This window comes from Coturnix japonica, chromosome 2 (genome assembly GCF_054131305.1).
Source record: "Coturnix japonica strain WE chromosome 2, WE-NBRP24, whole genome shotgun sequence".
Lineage (NCBI taxonomy): Eukaryota > Metazoa > Chordata > Aves > Galliformes > Phasianidae > Coturnix > Coturnix japonica.
In genome coordinates this window covers 2,480,238-2,502,377 of record NC_140664.1, presented here as the reverse complement: position 1 = coordinate 2,502,377, position 22,140 = coordinate 2,480,238, and positions in this window count along the sequence as shown.

Sequence of the window (22,140 nt, the reverse complement as noted above, 5' to 3'; positions counted from 1 at the left end):
AAGCCCCTGCCGCAGTCTGGGTCGCCAGCCTGCACATTTAGTAGGAAACGAGAGCAGGCTGTCCAGGGCCCCTTCCAACCTGGCCTTGGGCACTTGCAGGGATGGGGAAAATCTGTTATTGAGTGTCCTTGTTGGGAATGTTCTTCCCATTGTTCTGTGCTCTATCGAATGTGTTAAGTTCATCCAACCAATCCAAGCCTGAAATGAACTGATTTCTTTGTTTTGTTGCGCAGTGCCGAAGAAACGGGGCAAGTTCCTCCCCTTCCTTCGATCCCTGGTGAAGGCCCGGCCCCAGAGAGCGAGGCAGCCGGAGCCAGAGAAGGAAGGGGTGTTTGGGTGTGACCTGGGGGAGCACCTTCTCCGCTCTGGCCGTGATGGTAAGGAACAGCCCATTCCTGAGATCTTCCTCCGTTGGGCATCTATAGATGAAAAGGAGATCATATCCAGCAATTGTTTTGGCCTGAAAGTGTAGGAAGCCTTCTGGCAACAGAGAGCATCCTGCATCCTTTTCCTAGCTATTCTGGTCTTTAGATTCCCAGGAGAGCTGTGATGGGACTTGCAGTGTCTGTGGCTTTGCCAGAATTACTTTCTGCAGGCTGTTGATAGGTCGTGGCATTTCTGGAAAGCCAAGAACACATCTCTGTGCAGTTTCCTAACAGTTGTCTCTGCCAGCTTTCTCCTCTAAGGAGGAAGCAAGCAGTAGCCTGGCTGGGCTTAGTGGATGGGATGTGAGAAGAGCACGGCCTGAACCAGGACTTGAGTAAGAAGCTCAGCTAACCACTGGCTCTTGTTCTGTAGTCCCCCAGGTCCTTCAGAGCTGCTCTGAATTCATCGAGCAGAATGGCGTAGTGCAGGGGATATACCGCCTGTCCGGCGTTACGTCCAAGATCCAGCGACTACGGTAAGAGTGCTGCAACTGACACAGCTGTCAGTAGGGGCACGTGCCATGCTTCGGGCGCTCAGAGGAACCCCTTCCTTTTCTTGACTGTATATTGTGTGGCTTTGGACTTGTTTTCGTCTTTCTCAATGCCCCCTGCCCAATTCTGTGTCCTTCTCTGCAGCCATGAATTTGATTCAGAGCAGCTTCCCGAGCTTAGCGTCCGTGACATTCACAGCGTGAGCTCCGTATGTAAGATGTACTTCAGGGAGCTCCCGAACCCTCTCCTGACCACCCAGCTGTATGACAAGTTCACGGTAAGCACAGGGCAATGTCTTGGAAAAGATATGTACCTTTTCCCTGGGCGTCCTGGCTGATGGTTGCAGCAGTGCCCCAGCTCGGAGGTCTTATTTCTGTTAGCCCCATGAGGCATGTCTTTGCCACATCCTACCTCTCACTGATGCCGCTTTTGGTGGTGCCAGGAGGTGCTTATTTAAGTTATTCACCATGCTTGCGAGAATTCCCTTTCCTTTGCTGTTCCCCAACTATTGGTAGAATGGGGTTAATAGCAAAGTGGAGTTGGAGACGAATGCCTGCTGCGAGGAGCTGCACTGCGCAATCAGGCAGTAAAGCCCCCCAGAGCTTGCACTGCTTGGCCTTGATGACGCAGTCTATGTGCTGCGGTCTTCCCCTGATGCCTCTTGGAAGGCGTCAAGTCTGCCTCGGTGCTGACCACCAGCACGCTGTCCCCACGGTTCCCAAATCTGTAGCAGCTAATTAGGCTGACTGGTGTCTGAATCCCTTCCTGCCTTTTTCCAGGACGCTGCCGGTGCTGCTACTGAGGAGGAGAGGATGGTGAGAATGAAGGGCGCCATCCAGCAGCTGCCTGCTCCTCACTACAGGTCAGTGCTGTGCTCGGTCTGCTGAGCTCAGCCCTCCTGCCTTTCAGAGGGCGATGATGCTATCCAGGTGTTGCCTCACACCTGCAACATCATGCGTCTGCACACTGAAGCGGCTGAAGGCTGCATCAGGTCAATTGATTGGCTTTTTGGTTCTGAACATCTGCCCCTCTTGTTTTCCAGGACACTTGAGTACCTGATGAGGCATTTGGCGTCTCTTGCTGGGAACTCCTCAGTCACCAACATGGACGCTCATAATTTAGCAATAGTGTGGGCTCCAAACCTCTTAAGGTAAACTTCTTTTTCTGTTTAAGCACAACGCTTAGTTCTGTTCTCCAGAAAGAAAGCAATCTTCCCTTCTTCTTCATCTAATGTGCTCTTCTCCTATAAAAGCTGTCAGAAGTTTCTGGCAGCAGAGGAGGAGCCTGGACTGCTCTCCCCCAACCCCAGGGACACAATTTCTAGGTGACAGTTACTGCTCTCTTGTTTAGCTGGTACTACTTTGTCCTTGTTCATCCAGGAGAATTTCGTAGGTGGCATTGCTGATTGCCCACTGTTGAACTCTATAGAGCCCAGCTGGACTGCTTTCGGCTGCATAAATTCAGACCTAGGGAAACAGTCTTGGAGGAATGACTTGTAAAATCTGCCTTTTCTTCAGATCCCAGCAGAGCCAGTCAGCCTGCGCCAGTGGAGGAGCTGCCAGCTTGGAAGTTCAGACACAGACAGCTGTAGTGGAATTCCTTATTGGCCACACAGACGGCCTCTTCGGCTCCAAATCCACGTCAGCCATGGGAGAGGGAGCAGGTGAGTGTCTTCCTTCATTAGCTTGATCTTGATCCAATCCAGGCCTTCTCTGAGATCTTTCAAATACGCTTTGACTTTCAATGGGACAGGAGGCTTCAGGGCTTAGATGAGAGTATGGCACCCTGTTGCCGAATCCTGAGAATGTCCGAGGCCAGACTTTACATGGAGAAAACCATCCCTGCCTTTATGATGTTTTGAATGGGGGTGAAGCATGATTGAAGTGTGGCAGCAAAGCTTTCTGAGTTCCCAGACCTGTTTTCTAGGTTTGGTTTTTTTAATGTCTGTTTCGATACAGTGAGCAGCTCTAAATTATGACTGTGTCCTTTGCCACGAGCATATCTCTGAGAACCCGGTTACTTTGAGCTCCTCTTCTTCCAGTGGCTCGGATAAGCAAATCTGAGGAAAATGCAGAACGGGGATGGCAGTGCTGCCACTTTCTTATCCTCCCTCTTACCTGTGGTTTTCCCTTGCAGGGCCGAGTTCTGTACCTGGGTCCAGGTCTGTGTGGGAGTCTCCTCCTTGCGCAAAGCTGCTCACCCTGCAAGAGGCACAAGCTCTGAGAAGAGGCCAGAGCAGCTCTCCTGCAGTGAAACGAAGCAGTGAGATTGAAGTGGAGGAAGATCCCACAGAATTTCCAGGGAGATTCCACACAATTATTGATTTTCCATCTGAAAGGTAAAGAGGACTTCCCTTTCCAGCTTCTATCATTATTGGTCAGGTGGGCTTTATTGCTTTACTTTTTGTCCATTATATCTCCAAGGATTCAACTAACACACAGTTGCCCGACGGGCTCAGTGGAGCCACACAAGGGTGCCTTTACTTCCTCGTAGGGCAGGCAGTCATGAGATACAGGAAGCCACGATGACGTGTATCCTGGTCTGTGCTGGCTGTACCTGGAAACACTGGGGTTTCCAGATTTCAGGGCCACATGCCTGAAACCAGTTCCAGTTCTCCTCTAAGCAAAGCTGTTGGTCAGACTTGCTGGCACTAGAAATTAAAGATGGCAATGTGCAGAGTCCAAGGAGGTGTTAGCATATGACTCAGAGATTCTTTCGAGCCTCCCTTAAGGACGCACAGTTGCTCAGAAAGCAGTTACGCCTGCCAGCTCCTGTCCTGTCCAGCTGTGGAGCCTTCGCTCACATACTCTGCTTCTTGCTTGACATCGATGATAGGAATGTAGCCAGCAGGACTTCAGGGCTGAGCTGTAGGAATGGAAGCATCCTCTGCTGTTTGAAACAGAGCGTGTTTCTAAGCTGTGTTTCAGCAGAAACAAGGCAGTGCCAGGAAGGGGCAGTTATTGGCAAGTGCTCGGTGCAACTCTTCCTTCACCCTGCACCACAAGTGACGTTTTGCTCTATTTTCTCTCCAGACTAAGCTCTCCCAGAAAGAGAAAAGAATCACCAGCTGGCAGTTGGTGTTCTTGCCTCTGTCTGCGCAGACCATCCTCTATGGCAAAACACCAACTGCAGAGCAGTGACAGGGAGCCTTCCGAAGAAGAACTCGTGGTGCTGGCAGGTAAGGGTGCAAATCCAGCTTTCAAAACACTGTTTGTCAGCAACACAGGTAGAATTCATGCTTTTGGTGGGCTTGTACCTCCTTCTGGCATTCAAGCCCATGCCTGACATCTGCAGCTGACCCCTGTTTTCCCAAAGGAGCCTCTCAAGCTGTTTGAAGCTTCCTTGACAGGCAGCACCAAGCCTTTGCCTCCATGGGCAGAGAAAGTTGGACCCTAACCTCTGTGTATCCACTCCTTCTTAGGTGAATCCAGCCCTTGTGAAACCACAAGAGCCAGGCCAAGTGCTGATTGCTCAGGGAGTGCTTCCATAAATGGAGAGCTTGTGGGAAGCACAAGTCACTGCAGTTCAAATGACAGCCTTCCGTGTGACATCAGCGATGGAGAGAAGGAGGTCGTCATTGTTCAGACAATCATTTCTCCCAGCTCTGCTGAAGGGGATGCCCTGAGCCTGCCAGAAACCGCAGTCACCAGCCTGGAGTGTGACCCTATGCCTTCGCAGTGCAGCCCAGTTCAATCACAGCCAGAGTGCCTTGACAGCGAGAAGGAGGTCATCATTGTTCAAACAATCATTTCTCCCAGCTCTGCAGAAGGAGATGATCTGAGCCTGCCAGAAACCACAGACACCAGCCTGGACTGTGACCCGGTACCTTCGCAGTGCAGCCCAGCCCAAACACAGCCAGAGTGCTCTGACAGCAGCACCTCTGAGCAGGACCAAGTCTCTGTCACTGAGGAGGAGCCAAGCCTCTTGCAGGGGGACTTGGAGTCCCAGTCCCAGGCACCAAGCAGCAGTACGAGCGCTGAGCCACTCTCCCCTCAACAACAGAGGATGAGTCCCATTGTTCCCATGGACCTCTCCTGTCCTCCTTTCTCCGAGTGACTAAAGGCACACTCATTCTCAATCAACATGATGGGGTTTTGGAAGAAGAAATGGTTAGAAGATAAAATTTCCAGCGTTCATTTACAAAGAACAGCAGCAGAATTATCATCTTCCAGCTGCCAGTCTTCAGTGTTGCTGCTTGAAGGTTCAAAGAGCAGCGTATTTCTTTCAAGAAAAATTGTTGGGCTTATTTATATTAGTAAGCAAGCGGTTCAGAATGTGGGTGTCACCATTTGTTTTCCTGTGAAAATATCACGGCAAAAGTAACACCGCAAGTTCCCATTTTGGAGAGGCATGTATGGTCTTATCAGATTTTCTAAGTGAAATAACTTATGACTAAACACTGCTCCTACTTTAGAATATATATCCTAAGTTCATCCCACTTATTACAGACAGAATCATCTTATGCTCTGTTATTGGAGTATGTGAGATGGTTTGCACTGTTGACTATACATACTTCTAGCATCATAGAACCATAGAATATCCCAGTTTGGAAGGAAACCAAGGAGATCATCAAGTACATCTCCTGGATCCACACAGGACTAACCCAAAATCAGACTCTATGTCTGAGAGCACTGTCCAAAATACTTTCCGAAATTTGGCAAGCCCAGTGCTGTGACTACTTAATCTGGGGAGGCTGTTCTAGGGCCCAATCACGCTAAATCTTACTTCCATTGATTCCTGAGACATTGTTGGATAACCATGTTCCTAGGTCATATGTATCCAAGTTAGATTGCATGAACCAAGCAGATAAATGTGATTTCATCCTCAACAATTTGTCATAAACATAAAAGCACTGTGTTTTGTAAATGGGAAAGAAACACAAAGCAGACACAGTTCTTATTCAAACTATTAAATATCTAGATGTTTCATAGGAAAAAGAAATTTATATTGAATATATTTATATGTACATTTTATTGTACAGTAGAAATAAAAGAACATTAAAAACAATGAGAAAACGTGCTATTGTTTTATTTATCTTCACAATGATGATGAAGAAAATTAAGCACTGACTTGCGTTGTCCCAGATTAGACTTCTCTAAGCGTAAACTCAGAGACCGAAACTACTGTCTTGATTTTCAGATGTCCTTTGCCCAAACCAGTGGGTTTGCTCAGGTGTGTGTAGGTCAGTGGGTATGTGTGCAAGGACAAGCATGCACATATATGCGTGTGCACAGGGTTGTGCAAAGCAGTGTTGGAGTTGTGCAAGGACATTGTGGTACCGGTGTATGCGTGCAGTTTGGGAGTGAAAGGAAGGGGATTCACATGTGTCTGTGTGTGTGCGCACAGTGCTGCACTAAGGGATGTGGAAGCGTGAGGGTGTGTGAGTACATGAATAGTGCGTGGACGCGGTGGCAAAAAAGTGTGCTTGCACAGGGGTGTGCTGAGGAGTTGGGTTGCACACAGGTGCACACAATGGGATATTTTCTGTTAGTTGTTGGCACTTATATAGAGGGCAAATCCCTTCCCCTCCAGAATTCCATAGTAACAATCACGTCTGCTTTGTGTCAGGCTTTTGTTTTCTTTTTTTTTTTTTTTTTTTTTTTTTCTTTTCCCATTTTCTATGTAGGAAAGTTAATTTCTGAGCGAGGAGAAGAAGAAGTGCAACATGCAACAATCTTTCTTTCACTGTGCAGTTTTCATGAGTAGCCAAGTGCTCCTCAGGTCATGTGTGCTGCAGAGCTGACCTTGGTGGCAGATGCTGTGTCTTCATTTTCTACCTGTCACGTGGGAACATAAAAAGGCTATTTAGATCATGATCAGGGGGCTGGAGCACCTCCCCTATGAGGACAGGCTGAGAGAGCTGGGCTTGTTCAGCCTGGAGAAGAAAAGGTTGTGGAGTGACCTCATTGCAGCCTTTCAATACCTGAAGGGAACTTACACCCAGGAGGGGAGTACACTCTTCCAAAGGGCTGACAATGTCAGGACAAGGGGAAATGATTTTAAGTTGAAAGAGGGAAGATTTAGGTTGGATGTTAGGGGGAAGTTCTTTACTAAAAGCGTGGTTAGGCCTTGGAACATGCTGCCCGGGAAGGTTGTGGATGCCCCGTCCTTCGAGGTGTTCAAGACCATGTTGGACGGGGCCATGGGCAACCTGATCTAGTAAATGTGTATGTTTGGTGGCCCTGCCAGGCAGGGGGGTTGGAACTACATGATCCTTGAGGTCCCTTCCAACCTGGGTCATTCTGTGATTCTGTGACTCAGAGCAGGAGCTGCAGAGCAAGATGAACAGCATTAGAAGGTAAGGCTGAGAACCAAGGACACAGCTTTTGTGTCACTCATCCACCTGTGGCAGAGGGCAGGATTTTTGCAGGTATGGGAAATCATCCCATCACTTTGTGTCTTACAAGGAACTGAGAAGCTTTCCTTGCTCAAGTCCTACTTCCAAGCTTAACCACCTACAGGGAAGTAGATGTCACTTTTCTGGTGTCCCTCAATTTCGTGTCCACATTTTCTCAAAAGCAAAAGAATTTGGAGGTAACCACCTGCAGTGAATTGAGCGATTTCCATGCCTTTTCTGATCGTGGCAATGACTTCAGAGGTCACACTTAATTGACAGTGCCTGTTTCCAGTCTGACAAAGGCTGTAGTTGCAGCTGACTTCCAGAGGCTGCCTTACGTGGTGGGGATGCAGCCTTGGGCTTCTGCGTTTGCATGAATCCCACCTTTCCTTTCTGAGTCTTGCAGGTCAGCAGGTGCTGGAAGCGGACATTATCTCAGTAGGAATGCAGGTGAGTGCAGGAGCAGCTGCTGAGGGGAGGAAGGAAGTCCATGCTAATGAGCTTTGAAGCATCTGCGGGTACGGTACCAGAGGAGGCAGCAGTGATGCTGGAGGGCACATATTGAGTGCATGGACAGGTTGGCACAAATGCGTGCGTGTGCTGAGGAGCTGGGTTGCACACAGGTGAACACAAAGGGATGCTTTAAGTGTTGACATGTTTGCTGCTTCCATAGGGCCATCATCACTCAGGCTGATAGATCAGTTTAATAGAGCCTAATGCCTTTCAGCATAAGCTGTGCTCTCAGTTTCTCAGCCTTATCTCTGCTAAAAAAAAAGATGTACTTATCTTTTTGCGTCACTAGTGGTTGACAGAAATTTAATTAGAGCTAGAAAAAGTCTGTTCCCAAAAAAAAGTTTCCCAGAAATCTTATCCTGACAAAGGAGTGAGTACAGCGACTTCTTTCTATACACATAGACAAAAATTCTTAAATTTCTGGTTTACATATTATTTGTAGGGAATCTTTATTTTATAAATAAAATGCATATTAAAACACGTGCAACATCTTGAGTCCCCTGGGAAAGTAGCAGTCTGAAGAAGTAGTCTTTACAGTACAACACAGCTAAGGCTACATTATTTCATCTCCCCCTTCCATTAGCTTAGTTTTATTTTAAAACCATAGCATTAAGTCTAGCCAGTTTTGTTGGAAGTCACAAATGCAGATTCACTGCATTTGTGAATCTGTCAGGAGATTAGGATGGACCTGGGCTTTTCTGTTTTAAGAAGTTGGCAGGAGCTGGTATTTCAAAAGATAGAGATTGAAAGTGATGGCCAAGGAATTGAATTATTCTTCCAGAAACCAAGGAGGACTGAATATGATTTTAATTTTAATTTATTTATAAAAATATTTAATAGAGTCAGTGACAAGTGGTGTCCCTCAGAGGTCAGTACTGAGACCAATTCTCTTTGATATCTTCATCAATTTCATCAACACTGAGACGGAGTGACCTCTCAGTAAGTTTGTGGACACCAAGCTCTGTGGTGTAATCAACATCCCCAAGGGAGGGGATGCCATCCAGAGAGACCTGGGCAGGTTGAGCAGTGGGTCCAGGAGAACATCTTGAGGTACAACAAATCCAAGTGCAAAGTCTTGTACCTGGGTTGTGGCAACCCCCACTATCAGTACAAGATGTTAAATGTAAGGATGGAGCACAGCCAAAAGAACCTGGTGTTACTGTTGGATGAGAAGCTGGACATGAGCCCTCCCAGCCCAGAAAGTGAGCTGTGTCCTGTCCGGGATGTATCAAAAGAAGCACAGGCAGCAGATGGAGGGAGGTGATCCTGCCCCTCCACTCTGCAATGGTGAGACCTCACTTGGAGTACTGTGTTCAGATGTGGAGTCCTCAGTGCAGGACACAGGCTTGATGGAGTGAAGTGAGGACAGATCCTTTAGCAGGATCTGTTGTAATAGGGCAAAGGGAAATCGCTTCAATTGAAAGAAGGGAAGATTTAGACTGGATATAAGGAAGAGGTTTTTATAATAAAAGTGGATAGGGTCTGGCACAGGTTACCCAGAGAGGTGGTAGATGCTCCATCCCTGAAGACATTCAGAGTCAGGCTGGATGGGGCTCCGAGAACCCTGATCTAGCTGCAGGTGTCCCTGTTCATTGCAGAGGAACTGAACTAGGTGATGTTTAATAATTCCTTCCAGAGGAAACTATTCTATTATTTTATTATTCTATGATTCTATTCTACCACAGAAATTTGTGTAATTCTGCTTCATACCTTGGGTTATACCTTATCTCATGTGAGTGCCAACAGAATTATTTTCTTCTTGTTCTTTAAAAAAGCTCTAAAATCCCCACATCCCAGCTGGGGTTACTGTCTCTTACTAGGTGCTTTCAATCTGTGTAACAGAGAGCAGCTTTCCCTTCGTTACTGCAGCATCTCCTATGCAACAACAGTTTCATGCCAACTTTATAAAACTGTGTCCAACTAGTTATAAATAGTTCTGCCAGAAATGTCATGAGTTGCAAGCAGCTTTTCTGTGGACTGTGCTGTAGTGCTCATCCCTCAGAGCTGATGTCCCAAGAGATATTCAGAGGCAGTGTGCAGCAATCCTACATCAAACAGCTTCCTCCATTCACACCCAAAGAAAACGAGCTGCATCCCTTCTGCTTTTTGCTGAGAAAGCTTGAATCACCTGTATGAACAGCATGTTTCCATGCAAGAGAAGAAAAGGGCTTGTAAAAGAAAAAATGCTGTGACAGAGGCAGTAGAATGACAGCTGAAGCCTTTGCCTTGAAGGAAGAGGGTGGTGAAAGCTGTCTAATGAAATCTCTGTGCTTGATACCACCTGAGGAAATGCCACTGATATCTGCTCTGGTTTTGGAGGCAGGAATCATTACCTTGCAGCATCACTGTCACTCTGACACATCCTGGCCTCTGCTGAAAGTTAAACAGGCCAGGGGTTTGTCTTTTTCATCTGGGATTTAAAGCCTACTTTTTAGCACTCAGTCACTCTCCCAGACATAAGAGATATTAAAGTAATTATAATCTAAAGCTAATATATAAAATATCTAGGTCAGCTGCTGATAACCACACGACTATAGGCTTATTCCCTAATGAATGGCATTCAGAACAAGTTTTCAGTAGGTTTTGAGCATTTCAAACACAATTCTGGCCAAAGGAAAAGGCTTTTTACAGTAAACGTGATGAGGCATTGGAACAGGTTATCCAGAGAGATAGTGGATGCCCCATCCCTGGAGACTTTCAAAGTCAGACTCAACAGGGAAACTGAGCACCCTGATCTATCTGTAGTTGTCCTTGTTTATTGCAAAGGAATTGGAGTAGAGGACCTTTAAGGGTCCTTTCCAACTCAGACTATGCTATGATTTCATTTTGACGAACTTGTGAAATTCCTGCTGCCTGTTTATCCGCACATCTTCCATACATATAATCATCAAAAATGATGATGTTGTTCCTTGTGTAAGCCCTGGTGATCCTGCTGCTCAGTTAGAAATGTTGCCTAGAGTTCACCTTACCAGAAGTTTTTTCGCGTGATATTTGATGGAAGTAAAATGCTTGCTCTGGGTTTGATTTAAACATCAGCCTTAATATCAAGATGCTGATGTCTTTTTCTTAAATGTCTGCCAGATTTTATTGAAGTAGATTTTAGTATTTACAATGGGACATTACATATGCCTCAGGAAGGTGTTAATTTGAGTGAAGGTTGTGTGTATACCTCCTTTCTTTCATCAGCAGCTGCCAGTGCTGCAGGGATGATGCTATTATTCTGTTATTCTGTTGTTCAGTAATATTATTCCTCAGGCCCATAATTATTTTTGCCTCGAGTAGCCATCCTATGTTTAAGCAGCAAACCATGGAGAAAGGTGAACTCCCCAGCAGCAAAAATAAAGCATTCGGTGCTAACTATAATCTTACAGGAATTTACTGGATTCAAGTGCAAAAAAAAATAGATTGTAAGCTTTGTGAAAGAAAGGAAGTAAGTCAGAAAAAAAGGTTAGTAAGGCTTACCTGAGAAGGATTCCTCACACAAAGATTTATTACACAATGAGATGGCTGGAAGATGAAACACATTTGCCTGAGGATGCTTCCTGCAAGAGTCAGATGGAGCCTGAGGAATGGGATGTAAGAATACAGGTTGCATCTGGAGATATGGGGGGAAGACCCATAGGATGATGTAGGAGTCAGTCGGGTTTGGGTTTCAGCACTATTTCATGTCCTCCTTTGCCTCCTTTTCTCTCCATACAGAGTCACCTGGCATTGTCTTGAGTCCAATTCATGCTATGTTGCCTGACACATGCTTTCATATTTCTTTAGAAATAAGCAGCTATGGTGTGCTGTGATACAGTTCTTGAATTATTTCAGATCCTCTGGGCAGCAAATAAAGTACACAACATACACTTTTAGATCCTAAGTTCAGAGAAGTGCAGAGAAAGACTCAGAGGACACCTGAAGTGATACAACACCTCATGCTCAGCAGCCTACCATGCCAAAGAGCCTGCCCTGTGGTAGCATGGACGTGAGGATGCTCCACTGCTAGATGTGGTGGTCAGAAACCAGCCAATGAAATAGAACTACAGAAAAGGGTGCGATCAGAGCCAACAATATTCTGCATGATCCTACAGCTGATCACCTCTAGTGCTATGTCATTTTTGTATATTTGTCTGTTGATAACCATGTGCATGAGGAGAGTTTGCTAGAAAGGCTTTGGCCAAGCATTTTTCTTTCTAAAAGAAAAGAAAAAAAAATAAGAAGAGAAAAAAAAGAAAATAACAAAAGAAAACTCTTCTCTTAAATATGGCAATTCTGATCTATAAAAACAGATTGACTTTTTATTTTCATAACAGCTGTCTCTTTTTGCTAAGTGACTTTAACCATTCCAATTTTGTGTCAAAATTATGTTTAATATTTTTTTTTCTTATTTTTTTCTGGATTAGCTGTAATATTCTACTTCATAAACTTAAAAAATGTTTGATGGTTGAATTAGTTTTGATGGGCAATTTACACTGTGTGGTAAATTCTGAAATTTTCCTTGACAAATGAAAACTGTTTTCTGAGAGGCTGAAATTTCCCAAGGGACAGGAATTCTATTTCCCAGCCACCTCTGGAGGAAAACACATGTGAAAATGACAACTTTTCCTACTCTGTAATAAAACATTGTCTCAACTGAGTGCTATTTATGACCAAGCCTACAAACTGTGATTCTTTTGGGGAGCATAAATAGCTTCAAACAAAAACTGTCATTTTTTCTTTAAAATGGGACAACTTTCTTTCAACTGATTTTGCCCTTCCCCCCAAAAAAAAGAAAGAAAAAAAAAAAAAAAAGAAAGAAAAAAAAAGAAAATCTATGCTGAGAATTGAATTGGAGTTTCCCTGCTAGATTTAATGGTGTGAGCCAATACACTTGAATAATAAAAAACGGCCATACTTAGGTCAGATCAAATGTTCATCTAGTTTGATATCTTTTCTCTGACATGGGACAGTGATGGCTGCTTAGGAAAACAAGGATTGAATATCTCATGCTATTTACCCTTTCAAAAATCAGTGACATTTAACACAGATAAACTAAGAAGTGGAAAGAACGAGAAGCAAGAAATACAGTATCTCTCCCTTTCCTCCAAGCTCAAATTGCTTTAGTTCACTTTGTATCACTTTTCAGGATGTAAAGGAATAGTAGAGAACATTTCTTACTTTTATTGGTATGATCCCACCAGTTTAAGCTCCACATCAGAACATGCCTAAGCACCTCCTGAAGTCCCTTCTGTGTGCTCAGTTTGGAGTTCTTGCTCAGAGTGCTTTCTGTAATTGATGTGCATAACAGAAGGAGTGTTCATTACAAGGTCTGAACTATGTACAAAGTCAAGAAGGGATAATAGAAAGAAAATAAGTGCAGAGACAATGTTTGTAGAAGAGTAAATGAGGTATAAACTGCCCATGAATAAATTTAGGCTGGTGATTAGGAGAGCATTCATAATCATTAATGCACTTGTGCTCCAGAAACAGATTTTCAGTAGGAACAAAGGTGCAAGAAGAAACCAAAATGGAACATCATGGAGCTTGATATATGCCTGCATTACCCTGTGGGTCCCAGGAAATTGCCAGAAACTTTACCAAGAATCATCTCTTAAAGCAAATAAAGGTGGTACAATATGGTATCCCTCTACTGAGTGTGTATCAGACGAACCAAATTTAAGTTAGGCTGTAAGCAGTAACAATCCACTCAATTCAGTTTACAGCAGCTGAAGATACTGTCCCATAGCTTAGGGTTTGCAGACCCAAAAGCAATTACACTGAAGAAAGAAAATACAGAACATATTTTGCTGGTGTTTTATTGATTTTCATCATTGTCTTGATTCAGAAGCTAGTATAAACGGTCCCTTTACTGAGAGATATGAAAGAAACCAAAAGTGTCTTGGTACAGAGAGGCAATAGAGGTTTCTGAGTTCTATGTAGAAGTCCTTTGAACCCCAGAACTTCCGTACCCAGGTATGCTTGCCTCTGAAGTCAATGCTTTTAGCAGTTATTTCTTTCCAAGCATGCGACAACTGGAAAGAAGTGACCGTCATTTCCTTTCATTTATCATAAACCTTAAAAATTTGAACACATTTTCATTAAGATGAAATACCATGGCTAGAGATACATCTACTGACCTGCCAAAAATCAGTCCACCTCCCTTTTCTCATACAGGGCAAACAATGTAAGGATGACTGCTTAATTTCTGATAGTAGCTGAGTTTGCATAGGTAAACAAGAATGGATGAACTGAGTCAAATCAAATCTCAGTTCAACTCATTCTTTCCTCTTTGACAGCACTAGAAGAGAACAAACAGATATGCTATTTCCTCTGAGGGAACAGTCATTTGTTTCTCATGGATTTTCTGAATTGACCACGATTCCTGCTAAGTATTTACTATTTCAAAATTGATTTTTCTTTCAAATGTATATTCTGACTTTCCTGTAGCCCATATTATTTTCACAATTATATGTTATATCAAGATATTCCTTGAACGAACAACATACATATGTAAAAGAAGCAGTGTGCAGTTAAACTCCATGTCATAGAGCACTGTAGAGTAGCTTGTAAAGAAGTAGCACGATCAACTTTGTGCTAGCTAATTCACATACTTCTTTCTTTACTGCCAAGTGCATTAAGGATAACTGCTTTGATACCCACCTTTGCTGTGGTACTACTTTATATAATTACCAGAACCCCAAACTCAAAAACAGTCTTTGTCCTGAGCTACACACTGTGATTTCACAACAACTTTTTCTCAGTTATTCACCTTTAGAGATTACAGAAATATTCACTTTATTGTCTTTCAGGTGTTTGCAGTAAAAGTACATTTGTGGAGTCTGGATGTCTTACTGCACTGTTTTCCTTACTGTATTTCTTCACAGTGTCGTGAAACTTCTGGTGAGAGGAAGTATGAACACACTTGTGGAGTATATGGACACAGAGTGATCAAAGAGACATTATATCAATTATAAAATGTACCATGGAGGGTCGTGAGGAAGTCACTTAATGAGTTTGAGGAGAAATCCTGCTGCAGGCTGGTGTTTTGTCCTCATTGCCATTGCATCTTTTGTTCCCATATGAAATCCTTTTGCTCAGAATTAGAAATAAATTCCAGGGTGGAATAAAGTTATCAGGATGACAAAAAAAAACATTCTCTGTGATTAAAATCAAAAACATTGCAGGTTTCTCCAAAATGGGATTATTTTACAGTCAGAAACAGTGCTAAATAAAACTTTGAATTTCCTATAGCCTCTCTGGCTTAGTTCATGTTTAATTCCACTGCTGATCAGTGGAGTTAATAAAAAAAATAAAAGGGCATCTCTTTAAAGCTGAGGGAGACTCATATACCTGAGTATACTCAGTTCCAAGATAAAGATTTAATTACCTTGAGAAAAAGCTGGAAAAATGATCAAACTCTGGCACCTGTTACTACTGGAGAGATGGTGAGGACGGCCAGCGTACAATAATTAAATCTTTATCGCCAGAAAAGAGTCTCCAGCCTGCAGTGTCTTCCTGGTGAATATCATCATGTTTATTTTTAAATGTACTCCCTGCCAGCATGTCCCAAAGTCATTTCATATACACAGCTGGCTGGGAAAAGGCAGGCTGGAGATTGAAAAAGTAAGAGCTAAAAGGAGAAAGAGAGCGGCTAGACAAAAAGTTAACAGAATAAAGGGCTTGGATGGATGCGTTCCAAACCCAGGAATAGGTGACCTACATTTCCAGACCTGTCTGTAATGGCCAGATTTTCCGGATCTTGGCACTGCATTTCTTCCTGAAATTGAGCCATTTTAGATAAGATGATAAAAATAGGTATTTAATGTTTGACTCCTCCCAGACAAGGAGCAACAGTGTCACAGCTGAGTGAATTTTCTGAATGATGAACAGCTGGACAGAGACCTTTTTCCATGTGTGAGATTGATGGCAGTGACTACACCATATACATGCACCATTCTCAGCACTGTCCAATTGTGAACAAGATCAGCTCATGGAGTTTTGTTCTTCTGATGATCCTGGGCCTTAGCCAGTTGAGCTATCTTTATCTGATATGGGCAGTGGATTTCTTTTTGGAGAGAATTCAAACTGTGGGAGGTGTTACTCTGTTGTAGTGTATTCATCCACTCTGGATGAAAAGCTGGACATGAGACAGCAATGTGCATTTGCTGCCCAGATGGAAAACGATGTCTTGGTCTGTATCAACAGAGGGGTGGCAGCAGGGAGAGGCAGGTGACCCTGCCCCCACTGCTCTGCCCTTGTAAGGATCCATCTGGAGTACAGTGTTCAGGTCATGGGCTCCCAGTATAGGAGGGATGTGAAGTTGTTGGAATTGATCCAGAAGAGAGCCACAAAGATGCTCAGAGGGCTGGAGCAACTCTCCTATGATGGAAGCCTGAGAGACTAGGGTTTGCACAGTCTAGAGAAGAGAAGGCTCTGGGAAACTTCACTGAAGCAGTCTAGCATTTAAAGATAGATAGTAACCAGGATGAAGACTGACTGCTTGGAGGAAGACTGATTGCTTATATGATCTGTTTGGGATAGAACAAGGGGAAATGACTTTAAGCTAAAAAAGAGTATTTTTAAATTAGATATTAAAAATTCTTTACGCAGAAAATGCTGAGGCTCTGGAAAAGGCTGCCCAGAGAAGTAATGGTTGCCCCATCCCCGGAGGCATTCAAGGCCAGGTAGGATGGGTCCCTGGGCAACCTGATTTAGTGGGTGGCATTTCTGTCTGTGCCATTCTATGATCATATAAAAACAAGGGAAAATGTATCACATTTATTTATTCACTTATTTGTGTGTGGATGTGTGCCTATGTATCCTCAGTGGACCTGCAGAGCTGTATCTGTGCATATGCACATTCATGTGTGAAAGTCTTACTTTAAAAACTTCTCTGCTAGAGATATCTCAGAGAAACAGCTGCCTGAATAATAATTAATAGGATCATTTGAATTAGAAAAGACCAAGTTCATCTAGTCCAGCCATCAACCCATTGCTACCATGCCCACTAAACCACATCCCTAAGTGCCATACCTAACCTTTCCTTGGAAGCCTTCAGGGATGGTGACTCCACCACCTCCCTGGGCAGCCCATTCCAGTGTCTAAACACTCTATCTGAGAATACATTTTTCCTAAAATCCAACATGAACCTTTTCTGGTGCAACTTAAGACCATTCCCTCTCATTCTATCCTTTACAACGATCTCTCTTTCTCTCTTCAAGATGTATCTGGTCTTTTAGTTCTTCTAGCTCAATCTCCCCTTCCAGAAGATGCCTATGCTTTTTTATTTATTTATTTTATTATTATTTTTTAATGTAGTTTGGATCTTCATTTATTTATTTTATTAACAAAGTGATAAAACATATTTTTACTTAAAAAAATGACAGGCAACTTACCACCTGGAAGTGTTAGCTGCAATCTGAGATACATGGCAAGAACTGAACATGTTTCTAAATATAGCTGTGTTGTTTTAGTCTTTACCTTTCTCTGTGCATATGTGTGTATGTTTGTGTATTCTGCAGGGATTAGTCACGGATTTGTGAAATAGATTTTCTCAAAAAAGACATTCTCTGCCTCTCATTCCTTTGATACAACTTCAACATCTTTTTCAGTATAATTTTTTTTTTCTCTTCCTCCTCTCTGTAAATTTGTGAGTGTGCTTGTGGGTGTGTATAAATATATACATATATTGTAGTTGGCTGGAAGTAGGAAAATCCATTTTCTTTAACAGTCATATCTCAGAGAAACAGACTCAGAGAAAATCTTTTAAATGCTAAATTGAAAGACTTGAACTGCTTGGCTTTTCCAGTCAGCTTCTCCTTAATTCTTTTCTATCTCACTCTTGCTCTCTTATTCTCAATCTTGCAAGTTTTCTGTTTAATTGGGGAGGAAGAAAATAGTGACATCGAGTCAAGGACATAATCTCTTTCCAAGCTGGAAAAATCATAGTCCCCTGGCATAGCCTCATCCAGAAAAAGGAAAATTCCCTCTTATGATATAATGCTAAGAATTTGATCCTAGTGTAGCACCTGTTGAGGACTGTAAGTAATATTTATCCATTTATATGTACTACTTTGGATGCTGAATCCTTTTGGTTGTAAGTACATCAGTTGATACCTTGGAAGCTGAGGAATGACAATACCCAGAGATGCTGAGTTGTCTGAAGGACCTTGGCATCAGTGGTCACAAGCTTTGTTGTTCATTCAGTAGACCATTTATCTTAAACAGGCTCTTAAAATACTGGAGAGGGCTGCACTTTACTCTTGCATTTATTGTCTTCATGTTGGGTGCCAGTCTTGGCCATTTAATCATGCTGTGCTACAACAGGCTGTTTGTTCATTTTAACACGCAGTGTTTTGATTCATATCCAAGGTTTCTCCATTCTGGGTATAACTGATCTCACGTAACATGAGCAATGTGAAGTTGACTGTCTTACATAAAGGACTATATTTCTACTCTTGGGCAAAAATCTTTAAAAGGAAGGATATACATATGGAAGATTTTGGAAGTTATTGAGGGATATATTGAGGGAGATAGGATGTAGATCTTTGAATTGTCTACAACTAGGCAAGTTGTTCCCACTCCATGATAGGAGAAATTATGCAGATGAAAAGTAAAATCTCTAACCTGAATTCCATGGATACATTCTGAAATAGCACTGGATCTCCCCTCATCACACTCAGCATGAAGAAGGCTCAGATCTCATTTCAGGAACTGACTACCATGATACACTTCCTGCTCACAAGAAAATATTTTCCCCTGAACACTGCTATGGACATTTTGTCTTTACAAATGGTTCATTATAATGCTTTAACAGAAATAATATAATCTATCAACTCTATTTACCTCTTACTTTTCTGCTACCAACGGTGGCAGATACAAGGTGTGTGTTTACAACAAAGAACAAATGACTGCATTTGTGGCTTCCTGAATTTTTAAGCAATATTCTGTATATTTACCATAGTATTCAACTGTATAGAGCATGCTGGGAGCTTCACCTGTGTACATACTAGGTTTTCACCTGTGAGCATACTATGATCAGATAACTTGCATAGAGCATATTGGACTCAGGTACACAGCGTTGAGTTATGAATGACAGTGTCTCCATAGAAAACAGTTACTTGTACTAAAATGCAGCAATTTCCTCCATGCAGTGTGTCGGTGCAAATCATGGAGCAATCATTTTCAGTCACAGAAGTGTGGAACAATGTCTCCAAATGAAATTATAGCTTGAGGAAAGGGTTTCTTTAAGGCAGGATGGAATGTAATTACCCAAGTTGGACTCATGCCAGTACACTGATGTTTAAAACACTTCCTGCTCTTGTGGAAAGTGCCATAGGATCCTTTAATGACTGCAAAGGAATGGGTTTTGGATTTATATTTATTTTTAGGTTTTTTTTTTTTAGTATCTCATTCTAAAAGCAGAATAATAAAACCAGAAAGAAAAGGAAAAAAAAAATAACTATCAAAGAAAAAGTTAATCTTTGCAAAGTGATGGAATATGTAAATCTCACTTTGAAATGGTAATTTATTAACTTCTTTTAAGATAAAAATGCAATTAACTCATTCTTTCATTTCCCACCCTCTGAAAAAAAAAAAAAAAGCATATATTGTTATGAGATCCTTTGCTCCTATGTCAAATCTCTGTCATTTAATTCTGCTGCAGTGAAACTTGTGGCTTTTATATTAAAAAAAAAGAAAGGGGGGGCTCTTTTATTTTTTATGCATTTTTTCATTCTTGACCATAAATAAAAGAAAATAATCCTAAATTCAAAAATAATTGCTGTCAAAAATCCACACTTTGTTGAATTTTATAAAACCTATAGTCTATTTTTATATCACATTCAGTGTCAGTAGAGAGCAATCAGAAAGTGAAAAGGATTTTTTATCTTTTTATTTACATGATTTTTTATTTACACTCTTCACCTCCGAGAGAAAAAAACGAACTATGATGTGAGGTTGAAGAGTAAGCTTGTCTTATTTTCCACTTGCTCATTTCTGTAATGTAGCTGCATTTATATGTCACTCTATACACAGAACACTGTTTATCCCTAGCTGGCCAGCCCAGTGTAACTTTTCTGAATGCACTGTAATTCTATCACCACGCTTTTTCCATATCATCAATATTTTGTGAAGCTGGTTTTAACTGTCAGTGTTATTTAAAGGGTATAAGTAATTAAAGAGTTAAACAAATAAAGATTAAAGAAATAATGCTAAGTAGATAACTTAATGAGACACTGGAAAGATTTATTTGAGAACAGTAGAGTCTGGAGATCATTGTGTTTTCTATCCTACTAATCTGAGCATTCACTGAGGGTGCAGTATCTCACTGCTTTCCCTCTGTTGGAACTTAAATTCACATCTGACTCCAAAGAGAGACGTGCAGTCACAAAGCTCTTGAATAGTCTCTGTTACTTCTATTAGAGTCATTTCTGCCAGGGCTGCTTCACATTCTTTGGAATGTCTCAATAGGTATAGACTGTAAAGTAAAGCAAGTGAAAGGGACTCACTTGTTTAGAAGAAGGGACTGGGAATGGGACTCACCTCCCCTATCATTAGGCATCTATAAAGTAAATGTCTCTCTCTGTATTAAGTTGTCCAGGCTTACATCACAATTAATAGAAATACAGTTCATAGACATGAGGGGCTGCAATTCCTGTCCTCTTAAAAGAGACTTTTGCATTTAAAGGAAATAGACACATCTCTCCCATTCTGTGCATCTCATTTTGAGGTCCTAGTTCTCATAAATGCCTTTAAACTTGAAAGACAATGCAAGATGTTATTCAAATATTATCTGTGGCGAATGAAATGAAGAAAAATTAATAACAGAGATGTGCCCCTGATTTTGGGAGCTAGGTTGTTTCTGAACTCAAGAGAGAAGGCTCCCTTAATGGACAGACAGAGCTGTGAGTTGTCAGATTTGGGGAGTAGTAGCCCACAAGCCTACTGAGATTTGAGTTCTGACTCAGTTTGGTTCTGACAGAAAGATATTGTCTTTACAAGAGTTATGAAGAGCTGGTTAGAGGCAGGGCTCAAAAGGACCTGCTGACTTCTGGAAGCATCACATTACCAGCAGGAGATTTACCATTTTGAGCAATCAGAAGGAAAAAACAATGCAAAAAAATTAAAGTTAATGATTTCCTCCACTTTCTCTGGATGTTTTGTGTCATGTTTTGTGAACCAAAAAGACCCAGCACCTGATTTGGTGGTGTAAGATGTACTTTATTTGTCTGCAAGTGCTAATGATGCATTTTAAGAAGGAGTTGAACATGATGATCTTTATTGCTCACTTCCAGCTTTGAGTATTTTATGATTCTATAATTTCTGATATGTGTTTTTTTTTTTTCTTTACTCAGAGTGATGTTCACATAAATCTTATTATTTCTATAGACTATTTTCACTGATAAGTCTGATGCCAGCATCAGGAAGAAGCTGCCCTGTGTTCAAATCTATAAAGCCTCATCCCTGAAAACATTCAAGGGCAGTTTGGACGGGGCCCTGGGCAGCCTGATCTGGTAGATGGCAACCCTGTCCACCTGTGCGTGTGTGTGTGGGTGGGGGGGTGAGGTGGGGGGGTTGGAATTAGGTTATCTTTAATGTCCTTTCTGATCTAAGTCATTCTGTGATTCTAGGATTCTATTTTCTCAGTTTTCCTCCATGAAATGTTTCCTGGAAAGCTGATGCCTTAAAATTCATTCTGGAAATTTCCTGATCCCACCAATCTGAGACAGAATCATCATCTAAGAAGCAGGATTTTTAATTGGCAAGCATGATCAAAACACCCTGCCTCCTTTCATCGTATGTGGTAGTGCATCACTAAGTTCAGAATGAACCAGCTCAGTTTCTGAGGACTGTGTTGTTATTTTAGCGATTGCCTCACCTCACGGAATCCTGTCTAGAAAAAGGATACAAACCACTGATCACCCTGCCAGCTCTGGCAGTGACAGGAATTCAGCATTTGTGCTCCCCACTGTATTGCATAGTGTTGCTGGTAACCATGGTGTCCAAATGCGTGTGAACAGAGCCTAGATCTTATATAATGCTTGCAGCACAGCAGCACTACCAGACTTCCCAGTTAAAGATTTGTCTTGGCAAGAAGGGATTAAATACTTTTCATTAGCAAATTTAGGGATTCTAAAGCCCTATTATAGAAATCTGCCACCCACATTGTGAGCAAAACAGCTATACGATGGGCAATTACAAAGCAAGATGATGAAATGACATTTTTGGTAAGAACTTTATTGTCTCTGCACACTCAGCCCTACAATCCCATGGAAACAATTGTGTTTAATAAGAAGTATTGTTATTTCTTTCCTAGTGAGTGAGCATTTGCTCTGTATCCCCATGAAGGTTAAATATAACAATGAATGAATCTGTGCTTTGTAAAGATAACTTCACATATCCTTCACC